Source organism: Sturnira hondurensis, unplaced genomic scaffold (assembly GCF_014824575.4).
Source record: "Sturnira hondurensis isolate 20B ecotype Veracruz unplaced genomic scaffold, ASM1482457v3 Scaffold0004474, whole genome shotgun sequence".
Lineage (NCBI taxonomy): Eukaryota > Metazoa > Chordata > Mammalia > Chiroptera > Phyllostomidae > Sturnira > Sturnira hondurensis.
In genome coordinates this window covers 15141257-15159161 of record NW_028077105.1, presented here as the reverse complement: position 1 = coordinate 15159161, position 17905 = coordinate 15141257, and the positions used below count along the sequence as shown (strand labels likewise).

General features: G+C 36.9%; 1 protein-coding gene across 2 annotated transcripts in view; it reads right to left on the bottom strand.

Moving 5' to 3' along the window:
- The window catches only part of TBC1D32 (TBC1 domain family member 32), a 181799-nt gene that overhangs the window by 53585 nt on the left and 110309 nt on the right, over positions 1-17905 (bottom strand). The gene's annotated exons all lie outside the window — the stretch shown is intronic.

Sequence of the window (17905 nt, the reverse complement as noted above, 5' to 3'; positions counted from 1 at the left end):
CTCGACGAATCAAAGAGACAAAAGTCAAACAGCAGAGAGACCGAGGAGGCTAAACTGGTGGACCAGAGTACGTGAGGGGGGAGCAGAGAAAGAACTTCAGAAACACATGGAAGTCTTTGTCAAGAGGATTGCAAAATAATCAGCTGTGCAGTTGAGGGGTGAAACTCCCACAAGGCTGGGCAAAGAACAGAGCTGGGAGCTGTAAAATACACACACACACACACACACACACACACACACTCACTCACAAGTTGAAGAGTTATCCAAGTTCCAGTCAGAGTGAAGAGTCCTCCTATACCACCAGGGTATTCCTCAGAAGTTCCAGAACAGTCACACTTTAGTGAAAGAACTAAATTAGCCATAAATAAAAACAACTGTACACTCACCGTAACAAAAAATAATAATAATAAAGCTTTAAAAGATCAAACTGATCCATGAGTAACATAAGTACATATCAAAAAATGCCCATTACTCTTTAAAGAAAGACAATAAAATTCAGCACTCAACTACGTAAAATTAATAATGTCCAATATTCAATTTTTAAAAATTGCTAACATGAGAAAAGAAAAAATGTGACTCAAAACTAGTAGATGAATGAATTAATATATACTCAGAAAAACCTGAAGTGATGCAATTGATTAGCAAAGATTTTAAAGCAGCTTTTTTTAGGATTTAAAGAAAATACAACAAAAACTGGGTATTTAACCAAATTGTACTGTAGTTTGGCAATACTAGAATCCCACTCTGTTGAGAAAAAAATTAAAAATAAAAAGAAGCAATGGTACAGATAACAAACAGGATGACTCTAAAAACCATTATACTGAAAGAAACCAGAAATAAAGTACCCTGTACGATTCTACTTGCATGGAATGTTAAAATATGGAAGACGAATCTACAGCAGTGGCCCTCAAATGGACTAGGTGTTTGCTCTCCAGGGATGCAGCAGCAATGTCTAGAGGCATTTCTGGTCATCACAGTCGGGAATGGGGAGTACAGAGAGAGTTCCACTGGCATCCAGGGATGCTGCTAAAAGCCCTGTAAAGCACCGGACAGCACCCCATGGCCACAAGCACTTACCCAGCCCAAAATAGTGCTGAGGTTGAAAAATCCTAACCTACAGAAATGGGAAAAAATCTGATTGCCTTTAGTGGAGGATACAGATAAACTGACTACAATCGCTTCTCGGCCTTTTGGCTAAGATCAAGTGCAGATAAACTGACTACAAGAAACAAAGGGAACTTTTGTAGGGTCATAAAAATGTTCTATATTTTGATTAGGGTGGTAGTTATGTGGGCACAGATGTCAAACTGTATTCTTTAAATGAGTGCATTCTGTTGTTTATAAAGTGATTATATATGTGTACATTAAATGTATATGGTATAATCGAAAGTAATGTGACTAAAACCTAAGCTTAGTAATGTAATTAAGATATGAGCAGTTATAGTTTAAAATTTGAAATAAAGTCTATTAGAACTAAAGTATGTATATGTATATAATGGTTGATTTGCAAGAATTCCAATCTCTATATAAAAGTGTTTTAAAGTATAAATTTTTGAATCCACATCAATATCATGTTCTGGCTGTTTTCTTGGTACAATCTATTTTCCTATAATAAAACAAACATTCACTTCTTAGGGTTAAATAAGAAAACAATGTATATATTTCATCAGGAAGAATGTAGGTCTATTTTCTATATATCAACTGAATAATCCCTTCCTTAAGTTACACTTTATTTTTATAGCAATCATTTTCACATACTTCCAACCACACAGTATTAATTTGACAGACAGTATGGTAAAATAAATTAGGTCTCAGTGCATCAATTACATATCAGGCTACGGTGAAATCACCACGGAAAACTGGCATTTTGTTCCCCGGGAAAGGTGTGGTGCACTGAGGGGGTGAAAGAGAGAAGGGTGTGCTCTTCTTCTCTGTGTTCCTTCAGGGCACTATGATTTCGCAACTGTGAGAAAGTGGAAGTGAAGTAAAACAAAATATATTTTAAACTCATTCCTTACTATCACTATGGAAACAGAAAAAAGAAACATCAAGTTTTGTGTTTATAAATTTCACCAATCATAGCTGAGAATATTTAATACCTAAACTCTGAAATTCTTTGTCATGGTAAGCACTATATTTTCCTACTTAAGGACACTGTATAGTTTGTTTCTCAAAAGATTATAATATAGAAAATTATATTGATTTTAAGGTGATTATAGATAATTTTAAAAGAACCTCAATGTCAAGGGGAGGAAACATGTAAACAGCATATATTTAAAGAAAAATCTGCTATTTACTCAGAAAAACTTTCAGAATTTCTTTTCTAGAATATCAGGCAGTAATTTTCAATGCCCATTATATATATATAATATAAAAACTGATGCTGCAAAAGAAGTAAAATGAATGGAGATTCCATAAACTAACAATAGATTACAAAGCTTCATGTATGGCCACCGTCTATTACCTTGAAGCTTATTCGTGGAATATTTGCTTTTCATTTGTGTTTTTGTTTATCGCTTATCTTCTTCCATGTAAGTTAACATAGTCATTTCAATGCACTCTTATTACAATAAAGAATGTTAGACCTTGGAGTGGTCAACAGTCTATACATTCAAGAAGCAATTAGAAAGATGCTTAAATTCTCTGTATTACAGAAGTTCTCTGTAGTTCTCTAAATTTGGAAGTATCTACTGTCTTACACATCTTTATTTTGTTTGAACAGCTGTAGGTTCTGAACACATAAAATCTATATTTTATATAAATTATTCCTCATTTCAGAATTATCAGTTTTATTTTTCTTTAATATGTGATAATTAAGCATATAGTACAGGAGAAATCAGTGAAGAGTCTTCAAAAAATGAGAAATTAGTTTCAGCTTATCACCTGCACCTAAACTAGCAGGTGATCTATTTCCCCTGTAAAAAGTACATAAAAATAGAAGTTTTACTATTCAAAAGAGGATATTTTGATTTTTAAACTTAGTTTCTCAGCAGCTGCAGCTCAAGATTACTAAGCAATAATAAGCAATAATCTGATACTCCCAATTTCCTTAATTAACAAGGTGATGTCAAATAAAAGTCATTTACCTTTATCTGCAAAAAATAAATCTTAATTCCAAGGTTAGGAATAATAAGGAGAAAAAAGAGTGAGGATATGTCTGACTCTATATGAAGGCCTAAGAAATATTCGATAAAAGGGTGACTTCATCACCAAAAATATTCACAGACTGACTGACTGTATGTGCAAGACATAAGACAAAAAGACTTAAAATCAGAAGAAATAACAACACCGTCATCGCGGCGTATGACTTTTTACATAGCACTGTACTATTTTTCAAAACACTTTCCCATCTTTTCCCCTGGAATTCTGTTTTTAGCTGATTGGAAAAGGAGTTGTAATCCTAATTCTTACATAATTTATCAGACTAGCAGTGAAGGCAGTGTAGTCTACTCATTTGCAAATTCGGCGATTTTCATTCTTTTATTAAAAAATAGTTGCTGTTGTACATCATTTCATTCTCCTCTTTCTTTTCTTAAAAAAATTATTTCTATATACCATGTAAATAACATTCCAATTTTGAAGCTATACTATTAGGATTATATAATGGGTAGTCATCCTATGTGTAGATTAAAAAGACATGAAGATAATTCATTAGGGCACAGATTTAACGTCTGAAAAGACAGAACTTATCAAAGTTTCAGCAGGAGATAGTATCAGCGAATAAAGAAATAAACCCAGTAAAGACATAAACATTTATTAAACAAAACCAAAAATAAACCAAAACCGTCTTGGAAAATAAGGATACTGTTCCAGGGTTGGGGGAGGTAGAAGAGGGCAAAGGGGATAAACGCTGATGGAACGAGACATGATTTCGGATGGTGAACACACAACACAGTATACGAATAAGGTATTATTGAACCGTACACTGATATAATTTTATTAACCATGTCCACCAATAAGTTCAATAAAATTTTTAAAGGGATACTATTCCAATAACAAAATAACAACATCTATAGGTGAAAAAGCTAAATTTTAACATATCAATGTATACAATTTAAAGTAATATCAGGGTATCTTAAGAAGGAGGGTAAGTGTGTTGGCATCATGAGACTGTAGCTACAAACCCCATGAACTTCATTGCTCATTCGCTGAGTAATGTATAACAAGAAGTATGCTACTCTTGTTCTTTAACTCCATCTCTAATTTAGAAACTTTATCTATTATAATTTGTTTCTTTATTGACCAAAATACATTGTGATGATTAACTCATTTATAAACATTTATAGTAGTCTGTAACTACAAAATGTGTAAAATAAGCTTATATATGCATAATAATATGTATCAAAAACCCATTTCCACTCCCATCCTAATATTAATAGTTAAGCACTGCCAAGGGTTTGCATTTTCACTGGTACTTATTTTTATAAATTACCAAATTTATGCAAATAACACAGATTTAATATAGTGCCTTAGAATCATTGTCCTCTCTTATAAACATATTATGGTACTCAAAGGAATTTGATCAACACAGGGAACCAAATGATTAAACATACATTTAATACTGAATTCACTGAGAGCTGAAAATTTGAAAAGCAAGTTCTAACTGGAATTTGCTTCAATTTTGTATGACAGTTCCCCCCTTTTTTCAGATATAAAAACTACTCATGTTAAAAAAAAACTACTCATGTTGAGGTAAAACAAAAAATAAAAACTATACCAAGATATCTGTATGTCATATATTATGAACTTTAAAATGATATTTTCTCATAAAAAATAATACCATCTAAAAATATCTAAAAAATCAGATAAATATTTTAATATTTGGTGCATTACAATAAAGAGAATGATTATCACCATGGAATTTATCCTTTCAAATAGTATTTGAAAGAGACTGTTTTGCCAGAGAGAAAATCAATTTCCTATCTGATAAGTAGAAATGCAGAGGAATCAGGGAAGTTAAGTACAGAAGCTATAAAAGATTAAATTTAAACTATTCACAGAATAAAGGCTGTATATTTTGGTGGTATTTTTTTCAATTGTGAAAAAATGCACACCTTTTATGTGCTATAAAAACATAAAGGACCACTTTGTAAATTATAAAATAACTATAATAGAGGTGTCTATTTCATAAATGACATCTCTAAGTCGAGCTTAAGGAGGCTTCTAACAGCAAAGCTATTTGAGCTCTAAAAATGAGTCAGATCAGAGTATTTTCCAGGTATGAGTAAAAATTTCTAAATTTACATCAGATTAGCCTGGAAGAAATTCGCACTGTCCACTGACAAAGATTTGGAAGATAGAGTCTGATGATGGGAAAAGGAAAAATAGAAGAAATTCAATGGTAATTCGTATGTTCATTCAATAACTATCTATTCTCACCTACCATCTAAGGCAGACAGCATCTCTGTCTCACGGAGGTTACATTCTAGGCCAGCAGACAGTGAACACATAAGTCTATAAGTCTGAGTAAGGTTTGAGTGCCTTTAGAGAAATAACAGGAAGCCAGAGAGCGAGCGGTAAGCAAGGGAAGAAGAATATTTTAGAGAAGGTGGAGGTAACTTATCTGCAGAAGCAAACATTCAGACTAAGTCAAAAGGTTTAGAAGAAATGATCCATATAAGAGTGTAAGTCAGCACCTCCAGAACAGAGGCGATCAAGAGCAAAGAGGCATAAATTGAATGTATTATAGGACATGAAAGAAGTTTCCAAGTCACATTTGTGATAAAAGACTTACACCTAGAATATCTGAAGAACTCTTAAAACTCAATAATAAAAAAGAAAACAACCTGATTTAAAAATGGACAAAGCACATGCATAGCCCGTTCTCCAAGTAAGATATATAAATGGCCAATAAGAACATCAACATTATTATTAATCAGGAAAATGAAAATCAAAACCACGATGAGACAACACTTCACATCTGGTAGGATAGCCAGGATCAACAGTCAGATCACAACAATTGATGATAAGGAGAAATCAGAACTCTCATACCCTGTTAGTGGGAATTTAAAATGGTGGCTAGTATAAGAGTTTTAGAAAACAGTGAAACAGTTCCTCAAACTATTAAATAGAGAATCACCATTTAATTCCTTTATTCCACTTTTAGGCATATACTCTAGTTACATGTAAACATGTTCATACAGAAATTTGTACAGCACTATTTGTAACAGCCAAAAGGTGGAAACAATCCAAGTGTCTATCAACAGACAAATGTATAAACAAATTGTGTTACAGCTATACCATGGCATATTATTTGACCATAAAAAGGCAAGAAGGAAATACGTATATATGCTACAACATGAAGGAACCTTGGAAACATTATGCCAAGGAAAATAAGCCAGTGACAAAGTACCACATACTATACTATTCCACTCACATGAAAGTCCAGACTAGAAAAATCTCCATAGGGCTGGGTGAGGGAAGGGGAAAAAGAGGGCCCTGGGATTCTTTTTGAGGTCATAAAATGATCTAATATTGTCTGTGGTGATGTCTCCATATATCTGTGAATATATAAGAAAATATAAAATTGAACTTTAAATGGATGAAGTATATGATATATTAATTTTATTTCAATAAAAATGTTTTTAAACACTGAACTGGCCCTGGCTGGTGTAGCTCAGTGGATTGAGTGTGGGCCTGTGAACCAAAAAGTTGCCAGTTCAATTCCCAGTCAGGGCACATGCCTGGGTTGCAGGCCAGTCCGCAGTAGAGGGTGTGCGAGAGGCAACCACACATTGATGTTTCTCTCTTTCTCCCTCCCTTCCCCTCTCTAAAAATAAAAAAAGTAAACTGAACTAACAAGCAGAATAAAGACAGACTCAGAGAGCATATGACAGCCATGGGGAGGGGTAGGGAGTGGAAAGATGGAACAAAAAGGAAAAAGGACTCATGGGGAAGAAGGATTCATCAAAAAGTGTAGTGATTCGCCCTGGCTGGTGTAGCTCAGTGGATTGAGCCCAGGCCTGCGAACCAGAAGATCACGGTTCGATTCCCCATCAGGGCACATGCCTGGGTTGCAGGCCAGTTCCCAGCAGGGGCCAGTTCCCAGCAGGAGATGCACGAGAAGCAACCATACATTGATGTTTCTCTTCCTCTCTCCTTCCCTTCCCCTCTAAAGATAAATAAAATTAAAATTTAAAAAAAAGTGTAGTAAATTTTAGGGAGAGGGGTATATAATAAGGGGGATAAATGGTAATGGGAAAATGCAGTAAAAAAAGTAAATAAAGCTGTTTTTAAAAAGTTAAAAGAAGGGCCCACACTGTTGAAACAGAATATGCAGGACAGTTACTGTNGTGTAGCTCAGTGGATTGAGCCCGGGCCTGCAAACCAGAAGATCGCGGTTCGATTCCCCATCAGGGCACATGCCTGGGTAGTTCCCAGCAGGGGCCAGTTCCCAGCAGGGGATGCACGAGAAGCAACCATACATTGATGTTTCTCTTCCTCTCTCCTTCCCTTCCCCTCTAAAGATAAATAAAATTAAAATTAAAAAAAAAGTGTAGTGAATTTTAGGGAGAGGGGTATATAATAAGGGGGATAAATGGTAATGGGAAATGCAGTAAAAAAGTAAATAAAGCTGTTTTTAAAAAGTTAAAAGAAGGGCCCACATTGTTGAACCAGAATATGCAGGACAGTTACTGTAGACTGAAAAAGGACACGGGACAAAATAAATGGTAAGGGAAATGAAACAATGGGGAGGTAATGCATTTGTTTACGCACGTGGCTCACTTAGCTGTCACTCTGTTTAATTCTTAGAAATCCCTAAGGAGGTAAACGTTCCAGAAGGCCTCAGGAGGGATATATGGGTAAAGAGTGACTATTGAGGCGGTCCTGGGAGCACGAAGGAGTTCACGTGCGTCAGCAACTACTAATATGTTTGAGGCTTTCAATGAGTAGCCACATGGATTTCTCAGATCCAAGAAAGGCAATCAACACCAAGTGGCCTGGCAGCCAGCGACCCTGTGAGTCAGTGCTTTGCTTCTGCTGTTCTGTGGGCCCAGTTAGGAGTAGTGGAAGCACACAGGCAATGACCCCCAAAAACATTCTCTACTGTTCTTCACTTTGAAGCTAACAGCCTCAGCTGAGTAAATCCAAATCCAAATGGTTTCTCAATAAAGACAGAAATTCCACAATACAGTTGGCCCTCCACATCTGCATGAGAAACACAGATACAGACTTGAGCATCTGCTGATTTTATTTGTGAGGGTCCTGGAACCACTTCCCCACAGAGGCCCAGGGACGTCTGCAGTAAGGTGTATAGGATACAGGTGTGATCTGAGTAAACATTATAAAAGTAATAAATAAAACGAACAGAGAATTGTAGAAAATGAAGTAAAAAGAGCAAATGTCTTATATTGTTGAGATATGCGTTTCCGATGCTTCCAGTAACCACAGTGAGCCATTTTTATTTCACGGTACAGAAGCAGTGGATTTCCGTCCTTCCTTGGAGAAAGAAATCTGCATCCGGAGCACACCGAAACGGAATGCAGTAAAGCAGATTAGCCAGCCAATTAGGGATACAATTCCTACGAGATGCAATTTTAGTTTAGGAACACAAACAAACAAAAACAAAAGAAAACATATTGCTATCTCACAGCTTTCCTGTTTCAAGTAGGAAAGGCATTATGAGTCAGCCAATCTCCAGGAGTTCCCTTCAACACATCCTGACATCCACCAGGGCTCAGTTTTAACCATTGTACAACCCTCCTTTCTCTGTTCCCCCTGCCTCCTCCTTATCTTCTGCATGGGTAACAATAAGGTGCTGTGCTAACACGTTTCCTCTTACTTATCTAAACTCGCAGGTAACAGAGAGATGATCCTCTGTAGGTTATTTCTACCACAACTAAGAGAATTTTTTCATGTGTGTAGGATGATTTATACATCCTACATATACATATAATTATACATACACATATAATTATATATGCATATATAATTTTATATGCTCATATATGTTACATATACATTTGGCACATTTATGTACATAAATTCATATGTACACTTATATATATGTACAAAATATACATACACATAAAACATTAATCGGTAGCTTTTAAAGGGCTTTTTTTTCACTGTATCTTTATTTTTTTAATTTAATTCTTGTTCAAGTACAGTTTTCTGGCTTTTACATTTTAATGTGATAAACCTAAACATGTCGACAAAGAAAAATAACTAAACCAGATGATATCTCAAGATTCTTATTTACAGATAAAGATAAATCATCTAGTAGCTAACACTGATGCCAATGAGCTAACAAGAGGCAATTTAACAGATGAGGAGATGCTAACTGTAGCAAGGAGGATAAATCTAGAAGCTGGGAGACAAATGAGAAAGATGTCGCCATGTGCACACAACTGAAGTGATTCTTTTTCCACAATGAAATAATATCACAAACGTTTTCAGTGCAAATGACAACTAAAATAACACCTTATCAGAATCACTGAGTCATTACTTCCAAAGTGAAAAAGCAAAATGAAATATATAGGAACACTTGCCTTTAAAATGGCAACTTGTGTCTTAAAATACTACTAGCTTAAAGGTAGAAAGTAATTTTTTAAAGATTTTATTTATTTATCTTTAGAGGGGAAGGGAAGGAGAGAAATATCAATGTATGGTTGCCTCTCGTGATTTCCCTGCTGGGAACTAGCCTGCAACCCAGGCATGTGCCCTGACTGAGAATTAAACCTCGATCCTGTGGTTTGCAGGCCGAGTTCAATCCACTGAGCTACACCAGCCAGGGCTTGAAAGTAATTTAACATTACTTTCAAATTAGCTTTATATCTGCTAGAAATGCATTTGGCCCCACCGTTCTCACTGAGCTCACAGAGATATCGTCACTGTATTCTTTCAGGTACAATGAAAGCCAGACATGACTCCGATTTCCTTCCTCATTCGCTGCCACCCTCCTTTGAGTTCAGGATTAGCAACACATCAGCAATATCACATATACGTTATTCATAATTTATTCAAAATGTGACTATGTAACACCTCTGCTTGAGATGCTTCCTGGACTAACCACTGGTGCTTGGATCATTCTCGCCTGCTTAATAACAATCATAGTAAATGTAGGACCACAATTATTATTAGGAGGAATTATTAGGTACTAATGTTAAATTGAGAAAAATTGTGTTATGCAAACCTTTGTTTCGGGGATAAACACAAAGACGGCAAAACTGCTGTCCATACTTTGGGAAAACATGGAATTAAAGAGGCTCAAAATTAAATTAAAACAGAGCACACGACAGGAAGAAAGTCATAACGGTGTTGGGCCTTGCAGGCTACAGGGAGGTCACTGGGGGGTTTCGATTAGAGGAGTAACATGGTCCGACCCACATTTCAGTGGCATCACACAGGTTGCTGTGCTGAGAACGCACCGAACAGTTAGCAGGTCACTGCAGTGCTACCAGTGAGAGATGACGTGGCAGGAGACGGGTGGAAGTGGAGTCCAGATAAGGAGAGTCCAGAGTATATACTGACAGATTAGACATAGGGTCCAAAGACAGAAAAGAGTCAAAGAATGTCTTCTGGTTTATTGTTTTAAGAACCTGGAACACAAATTACTGTTTCTGAAATGAGCAAGAATACCAAAGAAATAGATTTGGAGAGAGTATCAGACGTTTATCTCGGATTTAGGTTTGACATACTTATTAATCTTCCCAGCAGAGGTGCCAAGCAGACTGCTATCAGTACAGAGTTCAGGTCAAAGACAGGGGTTAAATACATAAATCTGAGAGCCCCAAGTACGGTGGGCAGGATTTTACTCATAAACTAGATGAGGTTCTCCCAAGAGTAAGTACGGCTGGGGAAAAAGGTGACTGAGAACTGAGACTTGGGGTAATTCAAAGTTCAGAGGTTGGAGAGAGGTGAAAGTTCCAACAGAGGAGACGGAAGAATCTGCACACACAAAAATCACATAACATATGCTCTGAAAGCCAAGGGAAGACGGTGTTTCCAAAAAGAGGGAGGGATCAAAAATGTTCAGCGATAACGCTAGGCCCAGCAGGACGAGGATGGAGATCTGACCAGCAGAGTTCATGGCGGGATGGTGGGGGTGAGAACCTGGTTAGTTCTCCAGTGGCTTCAAAAAAGAATGGAAAGAGGGTGACTGGAATATCAAGATTAGGTGATTCATTCAAGGAATGGTACAGTAAAAGAACAAAAATGAGACTGCAGTGAGGGGAGAATGGGTTCAAAATAAGGCATTTTAAACATGGAAGAATTAACCATATTCTCATTGGCTTATGGAAAAGCTACACTGCGGATTCTCCCTGGCTCCCTAAAGAAAATAACAGATAAACAAAAAGGGAGAACTGTTAGAAGCGATATCTTTGAGAAGAAAGAGGAAGAAACGTGGTGCACAAGTGGAGAAGCTGGCTTTTGTAAGTAGCATAGGCAGTTTATGAATAGTAGTAAAAGACTGCACAGGTGCAGCTGCGTTCATAGGTATTAGGAGCACATGGAAAATTTTTTCTGTTTCTTTGTTGTCAATAAAAGAGCAAAGTTACCATCTGACAGGACAGGTGGGGAGAGGGGAGGAAGGTTTGATGAAAGACATGAAAGCAGTCATCTGGGAGACTAGGACGGCAAATGGACCTGGGGTCCGATGCATGGCTACCCGGCAGCGTCATGGGCCCACCGAGGTTAACAACCACTCTGCAGTCATACTCTACACAAGACAGAGAAGCTATTATCACTCCCTTTTCTAAATCACTTACAAGAGTAGAGCAAGGAGTAAAANGGGAAGAGGGGAGGAAGGTTTGATGAAAGACATGAAAGCAGTCATCTGGGAGACTAGGACGGCAAATGGACCTGGGGTCCGATGCATGGCTACCCGGCAGCGTCATGGGCCCACTGAGGTTAACAACCACTCTGCAGTCATACTCTACACAAGACAGAGAAGCTATTATCACTCCCTTTTCTAAATCACTTACAAGAGTAGAGCAAGGAGTAAAACCGTACTCCTCTGAACACTGATTTCCAGGAACCGATGACATATTCTCTTTGACTCAGGGAAGTGTCCACTTAATCTTACTCTTTGATTTCCGCCTGTCTTGTTCAATTTCAAATAAGGAAAATTTTACCAAACAAATTATCAAATATGGCAGTCATGCAGTAAGGCAGATTATAAATCTGTTGTTAAAGAACTGATAAAGAAAGATGTGTTTCCACCTTGGCTTGTATGTCTCAGTGGATTGACTGCTGGCCTGCAAACCAAAAGGCCTCTGGTCTGATTCCAGTCAGCGCATATGCCTGGTTACGGAACAGGTCCCCAGTCTGGGGCACGTGATCTCTCACACATGGATGTTTCTCTCCGTCTTTCCTTCTCCCTTCCCCTCTCTCTAGAGGTAAACAAATAAAATTTTAAAAAAAGAAATATTTGTTCCCAAAAGAAACTTATAGCAAAGATCACAATATTATATTATAACAAGAAAAAGAGTTGAGACACTTGGAATGGACCCTGTCTTATAGATTATCTTATCTCCAAAGCCTAGTAAAGCACCTGATAATCAGCACTCGAGAAACCTGTTAGCCAAAGAAATGAGTGGGAGAATAAACGATGAAACCCAAACCAAGAATGACTACATATGAGGCCTGATTAAAAAGACCAGGAGTAAGACTGGAAAACTTGAGCAACAGCTTGAGGGCAGTATGGGTTCACTAAAGGATAAGCATAGAAAAAAATGCAAATGATAGTCTCCCGAGAGTCTCTTCTTGAAAACTACTCAGCATCACTCCCACATCTCTGAAAGTGACAGAGCAGTTCACAAAAGAGAAAAACACAAAGGCAAAATTTGCGAAGTGAGTTACAAAGACAAATATTAAAAACTTTAAACATTCCCTCATGCTGTCTCTTTCCCTAACTCTAAGTAAAAAGAAAAAGAAACAATTTTTGTTTCCATGCAACTGTGAAATATATAATGTCTCACGTTACATTATACACTGTACATTATATAAATGTAAAAAATCACTGGACAGAAACAAAAATAATGTCTGTCAACTGATGGCCTCTATTGATTGTTTGAAAGCAAATAAATGTAAGGAAAGGTAAATGGCATATAAAGCCTCAGAACAAATTATTTTCAACAATCATTCTATAGAACCTAACCTGTATGAAATTAATCTTATGTTATTCTTTTCCAATGAAAGTTTAATAGTATTAAAAGTTCATGTTGATACAAGATTAAACTTCTCAAATTAATGAATAATTTGTTCATATATCTTTATATTTTTCTTAGCATCTCCAGTCTAAAAATTGTTTGAATTTTCATTGCTCTTATGAAAAAGTCCAAGCACCTGAACCTGAGCTACACTAGCCCTATGTGAACTCAGCTTACCTGTCTAGTCTTAGCTCTGAGGACTCTTACACTCACGTCGCAAACCTCAGTCATCCTTAAACTACTCGGAGTTGTTTGAATGTACTCCTTCTAGCCTGTCATTTCTTCTGGAAAAAAATCTTTTCTATTAAGCAGAAAACACACAGTTAAATGTCATGCCCTGCTTTAAACATAATTTTTATTGCATATTTAGCTTCTGTTATGCTGTATTACCATCCAATTATCTGATTATTTGAATGTATGCTCTTAAAAATGTATCAACTCCTCTTAAAGTGATTACCTGAATTTTTATTTTATTCAGGGAAAAAAATATGTATATAAATGTATAGTTCAAGTCTTGAGCACACAAGACCTGTAAGACAAACACTAAAAAAATATTACTCAGTTGAATAAAGTTCTACATACCTAAAATTAATTAATCAAAATTCATTAATTATTTTTAAAACAAAAAATGTTTTGATAAAAACTCTTTGGGACGCAAGCTGTCAGAAGAGTAAGTGGAAGCTACACTGACCTCCTCCCAGGACCAAAAGGGAATTACAAGTAAATTAAAGGAAAATCATCCTGAATAATCCACTGAACACTACTAGCTGGAGAGAAGCCTTATAACCATGGACAGATAGAAGAAACCACTCCATCACAGCAAGACTGGTAGGGAGTGCGGAGGAGGCACAAGAGGGCTATCTCGGCTCAATGGACAGCAGCTGAAGTGCTGGAGGCATATTTCAGTGGCCAGGGGTTTCCCCTTGAGAAGTATAGGTTGTTCTATACCCCAAGATGAGCTCCCCAGCCTACAGCATCAGAGCTGGGAAAGAAACCAAGTAACATCCAGCTGTGAAAGGCAGTGGGCTCTCCTTCTGCCAGGGAGAGACAGTGGGGGAAGCAGAGAGTCTCTTAAAGGGCCAACACACAAAATTGCTTTTACAGCCAATTACTTTGGGCTCTAGCCGAGGGAGTGCAGAGAGGACTAGAGACACGTGAGGACAGTCTGGGGCTGGTGGCTCTGAGGAGAGAACTGAAGGACCAGCCACCAGATCCCTTCACTAAGTCATTCCTCAACTGCAGGCGCCATCTTTCTCAGGCAGAGCACTCCTCACTGAATGGCATCAGCCTAAGGGAAAGCAGTAGCCCAACCCTCAGGAATTAGTCTTCCCCACCCTGTGGTGCCCTGCTACTGAAGGCTACAGTGGAAAATATTCACTGATTAACCCTACAGAAAGCCTTCAGGCAGAGGTGGGTCTCTGGGAGCTCTAAGATTTCAGCTGAACCTCCCCTGGGCCCGGTGCTAATAAAGCTGGCATTGGTGCTCAGCCTGGCTCTTTCTGCACGCACCCAGGCTCAGCAGAGGGAGTTCGCATGCTGTGGATTGCTGATAGCTCCAAACAGGTTTCCCAGGGCCAGTCACAAGCAGGTTTGACTTAGACCTGCACAGCAGTCTTGCAGTCTACCTGTCACATAGAAACAAACACAAAGAGGCAGCCAAAAAGGGAAAACAAAGAAAGAGGCCCCACATGAAAGAACAGAAAGAACAGAGAATTTTCCTGAAGAAGAACTAGATGAAATGGAGGCAAGCAATTTAACAGAGAGTTTAGAGTAATGATTATAAGAATACTCAACGGTATGGGAAAAGCAGAATATACATACTGTTCAAATGCACATGAAACATTTTTTTGAATAGACCACATGCTAGGACACAAAACAAACCTCAATAAATTTAAGAAGGCTGAGATCGTAACAAGCATCATCTCTGACCACAGTGCTATGAAACTAGAAATTGATCATAAGAGGAAAAAAAGCTGAAAAACACACAAAACCATGAATGAAGTTAAATAACACATTATTAAAGGATGATTGGGTCAACAATGAGAACAAGGAAAAAATCAACAGATACCTTGAAACCAATGAAAATGAGGACACAACAATCCAAAATCTGTGGGAAAAAGGGGAAGCAATCCTAAGATGGAAATTCATAGCATACAAGCCTATCTAATAAAACAAGAAAAAGCTCAAACAATCTAACTTTACACTTAAAGGAACATGAAAAAGAACAACAAACAAAGCCCATAGTGAGTAGAAGGAAAGAAATAACAAACATCAGAATAAAAGTGAAATAGAGTCTAAAAAATAATACAAAAGATTAATAAATCCAAGAGCAGTTTCTTTGAAAAGATAAACAAGATTGACAAACCTTTAATAAGACTCATTTAAATAGCATCAGAAATGAAAAAGGAAATAATTGACACCAAAAAATATAACTGATTATTAGAAAATATTATGAATGACTATATGCCAACAAACTGGACAACCCAGATGAAGTGGATAAATTCTTAGAACCATACAATCTTCCGAAACTATATCAGGAAGAATCAGAGAATCTAAAGAGACAGATTACACCTACCAAAATTAAAGCAGTAATAAAAAAAACTCTCAACAAAAAAAAGCCCTGGACCAGAAGGCTTTACAGGTAAATTTTACCAATCATTCCTGGGAGAAGTAACACCTCTCTTTCTCAAATTATCTCATAAAATTCAAGAAGAGGGAAGTTTACCACACTCATTTTATGAGGCCAGAATTATCCTAATTCCAAACCAGATAAAGTCACTACAAAGAAACAAAATGATAGGCCAATATTGCTCATGAACACAGATGCTAAAACCCTCAACAAAATATTATCAAATACTAAATGTATCAAAAAGATCATACACCATGATCAAATGGGATTTACTCTGAGAATGCAAGGTTGGTACAACATTTACAAATCAATAAATGTGATTCGACACATAAACAAAATGAAGGACAAAAAAATCAAATGATTATATCAATAGGTGCGGACAAAGCATTTGATAAAATCCAACACCCATTTATGATAAAAACTCTTAGCAAAGTGGGAATAGAGGTAACATAACTAAACATAATAAAGGCCATATATGACAAACCCACAGGCAGCATCAAACTCAATGGGCAAAAACTAAAAGTGTTCCTTTTAAGATCAGGAACAAGACGGAGCTACCTGCTTTCACGTCTCTTATCCAACATAGTACTGGAAGTCCTAGCCACAGCGATCAGACAAGGAGGAATGAAAGGCATCCAAATTAGAAAGGAAGAAGCAAACTGTCTTTAGTTGCAGACATCATACTGTATATAGACAACCCCACAGATTTCACCAAGAACTACTAGAACTGGTCAATGAATTCAGTAAAGTAGCAGTACACAAAATCAACATCCAGAAACCAGTTTCATTTCTATATGCCAATAACAATCTAGTAGAAAGGGAAACTAAGGAGACAATCCCATTTACAGTTGCTTTACAATAACAAAATAGCTAGGAATAAACCTAACCAAGGAGGCCAAAGACCTGTACTTGGAAAATTAGAAGACACTGAAGAAAGAAATAGAAGAAGATACAAATAAGTGGAAGCACATACCATGCTCATGGGTAGGAAGAAATATCATCATTAAAATGTCCATACTACCCAAAGCAATCTATAGATTTAATGTAATTCCTATCAAATTTCCAATGACATATTTCACAGAACTAGAACAAATATTTCAAAAACTTCTATGAAACCACAAAAAGCTTCACACAGCAACAGCAATACTGAGGAAAAAAGAAGAGAGTTGGAGGAATCACACTACCTAACACCAAACTATACTAAAATGCCCTGGTAATCAAAATAGCAAAGTACTGGCATAAAAACAGACACACAGATCAATGGAACAGGATAGAGACCCCAGAAATAAACCCACCACTTGAGAGTCAATGAATAGCCAACAGAGGAAGAAGCAAGCACACACAGTGAGTTGAAGGCAGTTTATTCAATAAATAGTGTTGGGAAAATTGGACAGATATGTACACAAAAGTGATTCTAAACTATCTTCTTACACCACAAACAATAATAAATTCAAAACAGACTAAAGACTTAAATATTAGACCTCCAAAACATAAAAATCATAGAAGAAAACATAGGTAGCAAAATCTCGGCCACAGCACGTAGCAGTATTTTACCAAATATTTACCCAGGCAAGGGAAACAAAAAACAAATAAATAAACAAATGGGACTACACCAAACTAAAAAGTTTTTGCACAGCAAAGAAAAACAGTAACAAAATAAAAAAGACAACCCACAGAATGGGAGAACATACTCACCAATACATCTGATAAGGGGTTAATATCCAAAATTTATAAAGAACTTAAAAACTCAACACCACCCCCCCCAAACAACCCAATTACAAAATGGGCAAAGGATCTGAATAGACACTTCTCCAAAGAAGACCCAAGGTGGTCAATAGACATATAAAAAGATGCTCAATGTCACTAATCATCAGAGAAGTACAAATTAAAACTACAATGAGATATGTTACACAAGTCAGAATGGCTATCATCAATAAATCAACAAACAAATGCTATTGAGGATGTGGAGAAAGGGGAATGCTTGTGCACTGTTGGTGGGAATGCAGACTGGTAAAGCCAGTGAGGAAAACTATATAGAGATAACTCAAAAATTAAAAATAGATCTGCCTTTTGACCTAGAGACCCCTCATCTGGGAATATATCTGCATGAATCCAAAACACT